The sequence below is a fragment of the Stegostoma tigrinum genome, unplaced genomic scaffold (assembly GCF_030684315.1).
Source record: "Stegostoma tigrinum isolate sSteTig4 unplaced genomic scaffold, sSteTig4.hap1 scaffold_49, whole genome shotgun sequence".
NCBI classification, from domain to species: Eukaryota; Metazoa; Chordata; class Chondrichthyes; order Orectolobiformes; family Stegostomatidae; genus Stegostoma; species Stegostoma tigrinum.
This window is the reverse complement of record NW_026728419.1, coordinates 1,793,347-1,805,538: the sequence shown is the minus strand read 5'-3', so window position 1 is coordinate 1,805,538 and position 12,192 is coordinate 1,793,347.

Here is a 12,192-nt window from a genome sequence, read left to right as displayed (position 1 = left end):
CTACAAGATGCACTGCAGTGACTCAGCAAGGCTCCTCCAACAGCACCTTCTGAATCTGCAGTCTTTACCGTCCAGAAGGACAGGGGCAGCAGTCACATGGGAATGCTACCACCTGCTAGATCCCCTCTAGGCCACATACCGTGCTGACCTGGAAATATAACGTGGAGATGCTGGTGATGGTGTGGGTGGACAAATTCAGAAGTCAGATGACACCAGCTTATAGATCAACAGGCTTATTTGAAAATACAAGCTTTGTGAATGCTCCACCTGACTTTATTACTTTCTTATGATATGTAATAAAGTAGCTCTTCACCTGATGAAGGCGGAACACCCTGAAAGCTTATGATTTCAAATAAAGCTGTTGGATTTGAACCTGGTGTTGTGTGTCTTCTGACTTTGACCTGGCTAAATATCATGTTCCTCCTGTGTTGCTTGGTCAAATTCCTGGAAGTCTCCCTGAATGGCACTGTTGATCCACCAACAGTACTTGGGATAGAGCTAGCACCATCCTCTCCTGGGTGGTTAGCAATGGGCAATAAATCTGGCCTTACCCAGTAATGCCAATGACTCATAAGCAAACAAAATACTGATCATATTTAAATTAATATATGCTAATTAGCAAGAAAACCAAAACAGAATATTTACAGACCACACGTTGAAGGGGTGTGGTTCTCTTTATCACCTCTCTATCATTTGAACATTGTTGTTTAAAAATCCAAGAGATTGCATGAGAAACCTCTTTACCCTGCGACAGGTCAGAATGTGCAATTCACGCCAAGAGCACAAGATGGAGGTGAACAGAGGAACATATTTCAGAAGTTGGATGCATACGTGAGGGAGAAAGGAATAGAAGGATCTGCTGATGGGGAAGATGAAAGGGGAGGATGTGGAGCATTAATACTGATGGAGCCTAATTGAGTTGTTTGGGCTCGAGAGTCTGCAGAACAAAGACAAACATATTTACTTCTAATCTAATTGGAGTGGTGAGGAAAATATTATTTCATATCCAGGTCAAAATAAATCTCCTTCATCAGCTTTTGGGGATCATTTCCTTGGGAATGTGCAAACCCAGGCTCAAACAGCATTATCTCCATTGGGAGCAAAGTGGTGAGAGCGACCAGTCCAGCAGAAGGAACCCTCTGACCCTCCCACTTTACTCACTGTCAGAATGAACGTGGCTCAGTCTTGGATGTGATTTTCCCTCATTTTCAAATCAATTCATGGGATATAGTATCAATGTCTAGGTCAGCACTTATTGCTCATGTCAGTCGTCTTCCTTTAGAAGATGCTGGTTTCTGGGACTGCAGTCTTTGAGGTGTAGGGTCACCCACAGTGTTGTTTGGGAGAAGTTCCTATATTTTGAATCATTGAGAGTAAAGCAACAGCCAATATGGAGGATTATGATATTGAAGTCCCAGTTATTTCGGTGACTCTATTCGGTTTTCATGTTGAGATTTCTGTCTGCAAATCTTCCCTTTCTAACATCCTCTTAATGGGAATGGTGTGCAAGGTCGAGAAGAACATGCAGGTGCTAACTGTCCCATGTAATCGCTTCATTTATTTTTTCTGGACACGAGATGCTGTCTGTTTGAAATGTGCTGTCTAACAGCACATATAATGCAGATTAACAGCAGATCCAACTCTTATGACCATTTGTGAACTTTCCTGTACTTCACCAGACTGTATGATTGAATGAATCCTTTCCCACACTCAGAACATATGGATGGCTTCTCCACAGTATGACCTCGGTGGTGTACCTGTAGGCCAGGTGAATCTCTGAACTGCGTCCCACGCTTGGAGGATTTGAATGGCCTCTCCCCTGTATGGTTGCGCTGGTGTCTTACTGGGACTGAGTGAGTTCTTTTCCACAACCTGAGTATGTAAATGGCCTCTCCCCAGTGTGAACTCGATGCATGTTCAGGTTGGATAACTGTGAGAATACTTTACTATTCTCGTAACAAATAGGGGGCCTCTTCCCTGTGGGAACTCACTGGTGATTCATCAGGGTGAATTATCTGCAGAATTTACTGCCATTGAGGAGGTGATGGCCTGTGGTATTAGACTATTCATTCAGAGAGCCAGATAAACACTTTGTGGACACAGGTTCAAATCCCATTTTGGCAATAAATATCTGGAATTAAGAATCTAATCATTCCTGCGAATCCATTGTTGATTGTTGGAAAAACCATTCTGGTTCACTAATGTCCTTTCGGGAAGGAAACTGCCATCCTTACCTGATTTGCAACACATGTGACTCCAGACCTGCAGCAATGTGGTTGGCTTTGAACTGCCCTCTGGACAATTAGAGATGGGTAATAAATGCTTCCGAGCCAGCGATGCCCTCATTCCATGAATGAATAAAAAAATCTCAGAGCAGGTGAATAACCTCTCTCCAGTGGCAGCAGATCAGTGTTTCCAGAAAGCAGATGAATCAGGGAATCCCTTCCCACATTCAAAGCAGGTCAATGGTTTCGACCTCAGGTGACTGCATTGATGAAACTCCAGCACTAACAAGGAATGGAATTCTTTCTCACAACCCTCATATTTCCATAGTTTCTCCATATCATAGGAGGCCTTGTGCCTCTGTAAGTTCCTACTGTGAATGGTGCATCTGTGAGGCGAGGTGAAGGTGTATCAGTTCACAGGAAGACTCTCATTTGGGTGTATGCGTCTCAGTATTTTCCAGACAAACTGTTGTTACAAATCTTTGGAAACAGATAGACATTTCTTGGTCTACAGTTTCGAGCCAATGATATTCAAGTGTGACTGATTTCAGTGACTCTATTGGATCTTTACGTGATGGTTGTTTTGAGATTTTTGTCTGAAAATCTTCCATTTCTAACATCCTGCAAAAGGATTATTGTTATTATTGACTTAGAAATTAGACTAAAAATTCAAAACAATCAAATCTAATTTACATCTTGTGTGGATAGACTCTGCTCCCTCCCTGGGTTCACTTCCTTTCCTTTCAGCTGCTGCAAGTAAATAATTTCACACCAGAATTTATGCATAAAAAAGAAATTGGGGTAAATTGTTTTCTCAAAGTTATCAGGGAGAGGAAGAAGTTTCAGCCTGGGTGAATCAGTGTGAATAAGCCCATGTCGGCTGTAATTGGAGGGCCAAATGAATCTCTTCCCAACCACACAGTGAGTAAGATGTTTCTCCTCAGTGTGAATAGCTGGTGCTCACTGAGTATCAGATGTCTGAGTGAGCCCCCTCCCACATTCAGTGCAGGTGTACAGTCTCTCTCTAATGTGGCCATGCTGGTCTATCAGAAGCTGTGCTGATTTAATAAATCCCTTCCCACACACTGAGCAGACAAATGGTCTCTCTCCAATGTGACAGGCCTGTCATAAGTGAGGTGGGAAAAACAGGTTCCCTTCCCACACATGGAGCAGGTGAATGGCTTCTTCTCACTGTGTACACATCGATGTTTGGTGAGGCTGGGTAACTGACTAAACTGACTGAAGCTCTTCCCACGCTGAGAGCAGATGAATGTTCTCTCTCCAGTGTGATACGGCTTATGTGGCCTTAGGCTGGATGATGATGTGAATACCCTCCCACACACAGGGCAGGCAAAAGATCTCTCTCCAGTGTGACCTGATTGTGTGACATGAGAATGGATGAAGATGTAATCCCTTCCGACACACACAGCAGATATCAGTCTCTCTCCAGTGTGAACTCGAGTGTGTGACATTGGGCTGGACCATGAATTCTTCCCAGACACAGAGCAGATGAAGCTTCCTTCCCTGTGAAGACATTTTGTGTGACATTAGGCTGGATCCGCAAGTGAATTCCTTCCCGCATGTGGAACAGCTGAACAAATTCTCCCCCGTGCGAGGAGGTCGATATTGAATTAGACCTTTATTCCTCCGAAAGCTTTTTCCATTCAGAGTATTTAAAAGGTCTTTTGCCAGTGTGAACCCACTGGAGTGACATAACAACATAAGAACTAGGAACAGGAGTAGGCCATCCGGCCGCTTGAGCCTGCCTCGCCATTCAATAAGATCATCGGTGATCTTTTGAGACTCAGCTCCACTTACCCGCCCACTCACCATAACGCTTCAATCCTTTCCTTTTCAAAAAATTATCTAGCCATGCCTTAAAAACACGCAGTTAGGTAGCTTCAACTGCTTCACTGGCAGGGAGTTCCACAGACTCACAACCATTTGGGTGAAGAAGTTCCTCCTGACCTCAGTCCTACATCTGCTTCCCTTTATTTTGAGGTGATGCCCTCTAGTCCTAGTCTCACCTGCTAGTGGAAACAACCTCCCTACCTCCACTTTATCTATTCCCATCATAATCTTATATATTTCTATAAAATCTCTCCTCATTCTTCTGAATTCCAATGAGTATAATCCCAGCCTACTTAGTCTCTCCTCATAATCCAACCCCCTCAACTCTGGAATCAACCGCGGTTATCTCCTCGCCACCCCCTCCAGTGCTAGTACATCTCTTCTCAAGTAAGGAGACCAAAACTGCACACAGTGCGCCAGGTGTGGCCTCAGCAGGACCCTATACAGCTGCAGCATAGCCTCCCTGTTTTCAAACTCCATCCCTCTAGCAATGACAGACAAAATTCCATTTGCCTTTTTAATTACCTGCTGCACCTGCCATCCCACCTTCAGCAATTCATGCACAAGGACACCCAAGAGCCCCTGTGCAGCGGCATGCTGCAAATTTTACCAATTAAAACACAGTCCATTTTGCTGCTATTCCTAACAAAATGGATGACCTCACATTTATCAACATTGTACTCCATCTGCCAGACCTTTGCCCGCTCAGTTAGACTAACTGTATTCGTCTGCAGACATTTTGTGTCTTCTGCACACTTTGTTCTACCACTCACCTGAGTGTCATCCACAAATTTTGACACACCACACGTAGTCCCCGATTCCAAATCATCTGTGTAAATTGTAAACAATTGCTGCCCCAGCACTGATCCCTGAGGCACACCACTAGCCACTCCCGCCAACCAGAAAAACACCCATTTACCCCTACGCTTTGCTTTCTACTGGTCAACCAATCTTCGATCCATGCCGATACATTACCTGTAATACCATTCAATCTTACACAGCAGCCTTTGGTGTAGCACCTTATCAAATACCTTCTGGAAATCCAGATACACCTCAGCCACAGGTTCCCTAATGTCCACCATGCAAGTAATGCCCACAAGTTTAGTTAAACATGACCTATCCTTCAGAAACCCATGCTGGGTGTTCCCAATGGGACAATTCATATCCAGATGTCTTGCTGTTTTTTTCTTTGATGATAGATTCAACCATTTTCCCCACTACCGAAGTTAAGCTAACTGGCCTAAAGTTACCTGCTTTTTGTTGACTTCGTTTTCAAAACAGTGGCGTCACATTGGCTGTTTTCAAATCTGCGGGAACCACCCCAGAGTCCAGTGAATTTTGTGAAATAATTACTGGTGCATTTGCTACATCCCCCATTCCCTCTTTTAGTAACCTGGGATGCATTTCATCAGGGCCTGGAGACTTGTCTACCTTTAGCCACATTACCTTGTCCAGCTCTGCCTCATTAAAGATAATGATAGTTTCTAGGTCCTCGCCTGCTATAACCTTCTTGCTGTTAGTTTTCTGCATGTTATTTGTGTCTTTCACTGTGAAGACCAACACGAAATAACTGTTTAATGCCTCGGCTATTTCCTCATTCCCAGTTATTAAATTGGCCATCTCATCTTCTCAAGGATGAATGTTTACCTTCGCCTCACTTTTACGATTTACATATTTGTAGAAACTTTTGCTGCCTGTTTTTGTATTCTGAGCTAGTTTACATGACACTGGGTGACTGAGCAAATCCCTTCCCACACATTTAGCAGGTGGATGGTCTCTCCCTGGAGTGACTGTGACGGTGAGCTTCCAGATGGCCTGGGTATCTGTATCCCTTCGCACAATCCACACATTTCCACGGTTATTCCATGATGCTGATCTCCGGGCATCTCTCCAGATTGGATGATCTGTTGAACCCTTGTCCATAACCACAATGTGTGCACAGTTTCGCTGCTCTGTGGATTTTTATTTCCCAGAATGTTAACTGGATGATGTTGAATAATTTCTGCAGTTAGCTCACTGGAACATCCAGAATCAGGTGTGTCAGTGTGCGGGTGTAGGCGCTTTCCCACTCACACTGATGTTTGAAATCTTTTCCCACAGACATACCACATAAACATGTTCCTTTCCGGTCCTGATGAATTGAATAACTCGGTTCGATCTTAACATAGTGTTTGATTTGATTGTTCCATCTTCAATGTCTTTCTTTCTATTACTCTGTGAAATAGTGGTTGGTCAGTGAGGAGGGAGGGGTGGGTAGGTGGGAGGGAAGACAGACAGATCAAGGAGGCGGGGATGAAGCTAGTAGAGGTGGGACAGGGACAGGGATGGACTGGAAGGGAGCGGGGGACAGTGACAGGGAGCAATATACAGGGACAGGCAGGGAGGGAGTGAGAGGGAGCCAGGGACAGGAACAGGGAGCAAGCGACAGAGAGTGGGACGGGGACAGTGAGAGAGGGAGCGAGGGAAAAGGACAGGGATGGAGGGACAGGAAGGGTGTGAGGGACAGGGAAATGGAGGGAGGCATAGGGAGGGACTGAGGGACAGGGACGAGGATGGACAAGGAGGGGGAGGGACAGGGAGAGATCAATGGACAGGGAGGGAGGGATAGTTAGAGAGTGAGGGACAGGGAGTGAGGGACTGTGAGGGAGGGAGGGGCACAGACAAGGACAGGCAGCGAGGGATAGGAACAGAGAGGGCAACAGCAAGGGAACAAGCGACAGAGAGCGGGAGAGGGACAGGGAGGGAGCGAGGGAATAACAGAGAGGGAACAAGGGAGAGAGAGCAAGGGAGCGACAGAGAGGGAGTGAAGGAGCAAGGGGCGGGTAGGGACGGACAGATGGGAGGCAGTGGGGGTCGGATAGGAAGGGAGGGAGGGATGCCACGAGGGACAGGGAGGGAGGGATAGGGAGGGGTGAGGGAAGGATGGGGAACGAGGGAGCAAGGGTCAAGGAGAGAGCGAGGGGTGGGGAGGGAGCAAGGGATGTAGATGGAGTGAGAGATCAAGGGAGGGATGGGGTGGCAGCGAGGCAGGAGGACCATGAGACAGCCATGGGGAGGGAGCGATGGAGTGAGAGACGGGGAAGGAGTGAGTGAAGGAGCGCGGGATGGGGAGGGAGCTAGTGAACGAGTGCAGGACATGGACGGAGCAAGGGACAGGAGTGAACAACGGAGGGAGCGACAGGAAGGGAGGGACAGGAAGGGAGCAAGGCAGCAAGGCCCGGGTAGGGAGGGATGGATGGATGGGGAGGCAGAGGGGGAGGGATGAGGAGAGAGGGAGGGAGGTCACGAGGCACAGGGTGGGAAGGACAGGACCAAGGGACAGGGAGGGGAATCGAGGGATGGCAGCGACGGATGGGGAGGAAGTGAGTGAGCAAGGTACAGGGAAAGGATGGAGTGAGGAAGCGATGGTGAGGGAGCACAGGACAGGGAGGGAGAGACTTGAAGTGAGGGAGCAAGGGACTGGGAGAGACCGAGGGCGTTGCATGGATGAGGGAGCCAGGGATGGGGAGGGAGCGAGGGAGCAAGGGACAGAGCCAGGAACAGGGAGGGAGGGAGCGAGGGACGGGGATGGAATGAACAATGGACAGAGAGGGACGGGAATGGGAGAGACAGGGACCGAGGGCGAGAATCGAGGGATGGGGAGGGAGAGAGCCAGGGAGTAAGCAACGGGGAAGGACGTAGGGAGCGAGGATTGAGGGAGAGATGGACTGAGGGAGCAATGGAAAGTTGTGGAAGGAGTGAGAAAGGGATGGGGAGGAAGAAGAGGAGGTGAGGAAGTGAGCGAGGGACAGGGGGTGAGGGAGGGAGCGAGGCACTGGGAAGCAGCAACTGAGCGAGGGACGGGGAGGGTGCAAGGGATGGAGAGGGAGGAACAAGGATGGAGCGAGTGTATGAGGAACGGTTAGGGAGAGAAGGAGAGAACGAGAGACAGGGTGGTTGGTAGTGAGGGATGGGGAGGGTTCAAGGAATGGGGATGGAGAGAGGGACGGTGAGGGAAGATGGATGGGGATGGAGCAAAGGACAGAAAGGGAGGGAGGGAGCAACAGGGAGAGGAGCTAGGGAGTGAGGGATGGGGGAGGGAGAGAGCAAGGGAGCAATGGTCAGGGAGGGATGGAGTGAGGGACAAGGAGGGATGGAATCAGGGACCGAAGGAGGGACGGGGTGGGAGCGAGGGATGGAGAGGGATGGAGTTAGCGATGGACCAGAGGGGAGCGACAGAGCGAAGGACAGAGCGAGGGAGCGAGGAACGGAGCAGAGAGTGAGGAACAGAGCAATGGAGTGAAGGAGGGTGAGGGATTGAAGGACCGAGGAACAGGGAAGGAGGGAGGGAGCAAGGGACAGGGAATCCAAGAGGAATGGGGATGGAGTGAGGGAGGGGAGGGTCTGAGTGAGGGAGCAAAGGATGGGGAGGGAGCAAGGGACGGGGTGAGAATGTGGGACAGGGAGGGAGCCAGGGATGGGAGAGCAAGGGACGGCACGAGAGTGAGAGACTGGAATGGGTCAAGGCAGCAAGGGACGGGAAGGTAGGGAGGGAAGAATGGGGAGGGATGAGGGATGGGAAGAGAGCGAGTGAGCGAGGGACGGTGCGAGGGAGTGAGGCACGGAGTGAGAGAGCGAGGGACGGTGAGAGGGAGCAAGGGGCGGTGAGGGAGTGAGGAACAGGGAGGGATCGAGTGACGCTGAGGGAGTGAGGGATGGGGTGGGAGTGACGGCTGGCGTGGGAGCGAGGGAGTTAAGGACAGCGATGGATTGAGAGACTGGGACACATTGAGGCAGGGAGGGACAGGGAGGGAGGGAAAATGGGGAGGGAGCAAACAAGTGAGCAAGGGATGGGGAGGGAGGACGGGAGTGAAGGATGGAGAGGGAGAAAGGGAGCGAGTGAGCGAGGGATGGTTAGGAAGAGAGAGGGAGGGAATGAGGGACACAGAGAGAGAGGGAGAGAATGAGGGACAGGGATGGAGGGAGGGATGGGAAGGGAGCAAGCGAGGTCGAGAGGGACCAGGGAGGGAGCAAGGGATCAGGAGGGACAGGGAGGGAGGTGGAAGGGGCAAAGGATATGGATGGGTGCAGGGACAGAGCGAGGGACAGGGATGGACAAGGAGGGGGAGGGGCAAGGAGGGAGCAAAGAAAAAGGAGGGAGGGTCAGGGAAAGACCGTGGTGTAGGGACATAGACTGGGAGGGAGGGAGAGACAGGGAAGGAGCGATTGACTGGAAGTGGGCATGGAGGGAGCGAGGGACAGGGAGGGAGCAAGGGAAAGGGACAGGGCGGGACTGGGAGAGAGCAAGGGACAGGCAAGGACAGGGAGGGAGCGGGTTTGTGAATGAGCGAGTGAGGGATGGGGAGGGATGTGGGATGGGGAGGGTGTGAGGGACCAGGAGGTTGCGTTGGAGAGTGAGGGACAGGGAAGGAGGGAGTGAAGGAGGCATCACGGGATCGGGAGTGTACGAGGGACCAGAAGGGACTGACGGAGAGGAAGAGAGGGATGGGGAGGGATGGACGGGGAGTAGGGCACGATGGAGGGAGGGAGCGAAGGACGTCAAGGGATCGAGGGACAGGAAGGGTGCAAGGGATGGGAGGGACCGAGGGCTGGAGTGAGGGAGAGGGTGGGAGCAAGGGACAGGGATGGCAACAGGGTCGGGTGAATGAGAGACCTGGTCTGGGAGGGACAGGGATTGAGCGAGGGAAGGGCAGTGAGCAATGGGGAGGAAGTGGTAGGAGCGAGGGATGGGGAAGGAGCGATGGAGTGACAGGGAGTGAATGACAAGGGGGAGGAGGGAGAGAGCGACAGGGGCAGGGGGACATGGCCCAGCGAGCCAGATACAGGGGGCCAGGGAGCAGGGGGTTCCAGAGATAAATGACGGACTTGAAGTGGGAGAGGAGGACCAAGGAAGAGGAGGCAGAGAAAGAGAAAGTGGATCAGAGATAGAGACAAGGAAACAGAGGCAGAGAGGTGTGAGTGACAGGGGAAGGAGAGAGAGACAAAAGGCACAGAGGGGGATTAGATTAAATTAGATTCTCTACAATGTGGAAACAGGCCATTCGGCCCAACAAGTCCACCCTGTCCCTTGAAGCATCCCACCCAGGCCCATCCCCCATATCCCACACACCCCCGAACACTATGGGCAACTTAGCATGGCCAATCCACATAACCTGCACACCTTAGGGTTGTGGGAGGAAACCGGAGCATCCGGAGGAACCCCACGCAGACACGGGGAGAATGTGCAAACTCCACACAGACAGTTGCCCGAGGCTAGAGTCGAACCCGGGTCCCTGGAGCTGTGAGGCTGCAGTGCTAACCACTGAGCCACCGTGCTGCCGGGATGGGGAAAGAGATGGAGAGGGGAAGGGGGAGGGGGACAGAGAGAGGGAAAGAGCGTGATAGGGGATTAGGGAGAGATGGGGTCAGAGGGAAAAATACAGAGTGGGAGACGGGGTTCACGCAGGCAGACGGTGAGACAAGGGGGTGTGGACATTCGAGGAGGAGAGACAGACAGGATGCAGGGAGAGAGGGAGGGAGTGGTTTGTAGAGGGTGGGTGGAAAGAGAGAAGGAAGGGAATGGAGAGAGGGGTGGGGAGCGGGGGCGGTACAGAGAAATGTGGATCAGAGAGGGAGAGACTGAGTGAGGAAGGGCAGGAGAGAGAGAAAGAGACAGAGAAATACCAGAGGTGAATGCAAGGACAGAGTGACTTAAACCCAACTCCTGAGCTCAGTCCCGAAAGCCTCCCATTCCCCTGGGACTGAGCCTGTCTCTCTCCAGCTGAGCTTCTTCAACAAAAAGGCAAACAACAATATAGTTTGCTGAGCTGCTTGGCACTTTTTAATGAACGTTAATTACATATTGAAGTTATGGATGCAGTCAGTGGGATGGTGCCTTTTCTCTTTGGCCTGTGAGTTGAGAGAAACATTGACATGTTTCCCTGTAACCCGCTGTGGGATAAGGTTGGATAAACCAGCACTACCCTCAGTCTGTTACCATAGCGACAGGCTGCTTCATTGCTGAAACATTGAACTGAAATGAGAAAATCCTGGATGGATTGATTAATGAGTGAATTTGATTGATGGATGAATTTGGGTAAAGGGATATTTCAGCACATTCTTCAGCTGCTGCCTGAACTTAGTCTGGGTCACGGCATAAATCGCGGTGTTTGTGCAGCAACTGAGGAGCTGCAGCATGAAGCCCAATTCCTGCACAAAGTAATCTAGATACACAGACTGATACCCAAACCCATACATTCGAAACCATATAGAATACACCATTAACATTGACCATAACAGGATAAAATTGGCCGAGATCACAAACAGTAAAATGTTGGTTTTTTTCGATTTCTCATTTCTGTGTCACACTGACCGTCCCCATTGGTGTGAGTCCAGAGTCTGCTGCGGGCTCTGCTGGCCACTAAAGTGTGTCTGACATTGAGCAGCAGAATCAGGAGAAATGGGAGAGCCGGGGTTTGAATGTGGTCGAGGAACTCGATTGTGATCCAGACAGGATTAAAATAAACATTGGCTGTTACCACACAAAACTAGGGTTGGTTCCTCAGCCAATACCGAGCTGTGAGCATAAAATACCAGAAAATGTTCTTTAAACAGCCCAGCGCAGTCACTGTTCCCAGAACCACAGCCGCCGTTTTCTCACTGCAATATTTACTTTTCAGCTTCTGGCAACAAATGGCCACAAATCGATCAAAGGTGAAAGTGACGGTGAACCAGACAGAACAGTCAATGGCTGCATAAAGCAGGACGGCATGGATATTACACACGGGGATGGACCACAGGAAATGAAACTGTTCGTTGTAAACAATGGGAATGTGTCTCAATATCAGGTCGAGGATAATGACCAGTAGATCCGCCACTGCCATGGCCCCCAGGTAACGTCTGACACATGGAGACAATCCACAATCTTTATAAAGCAGGACGTAGATCGTCACTACGTTAACTGTGAGGAAGGAAACTAAATAAAGTATACATCAGCCTGGAACCAAATGTACCAGTTTATTTGAGGACAGAGTGAGATATTCAAACGCATCACTGTAGTCAGCGAGTTCTTGAAATAATTGCAGCTGAAGTCACAAATAGTAAGGTCTGAATTACTTATAAAATGAAATACCCTCCT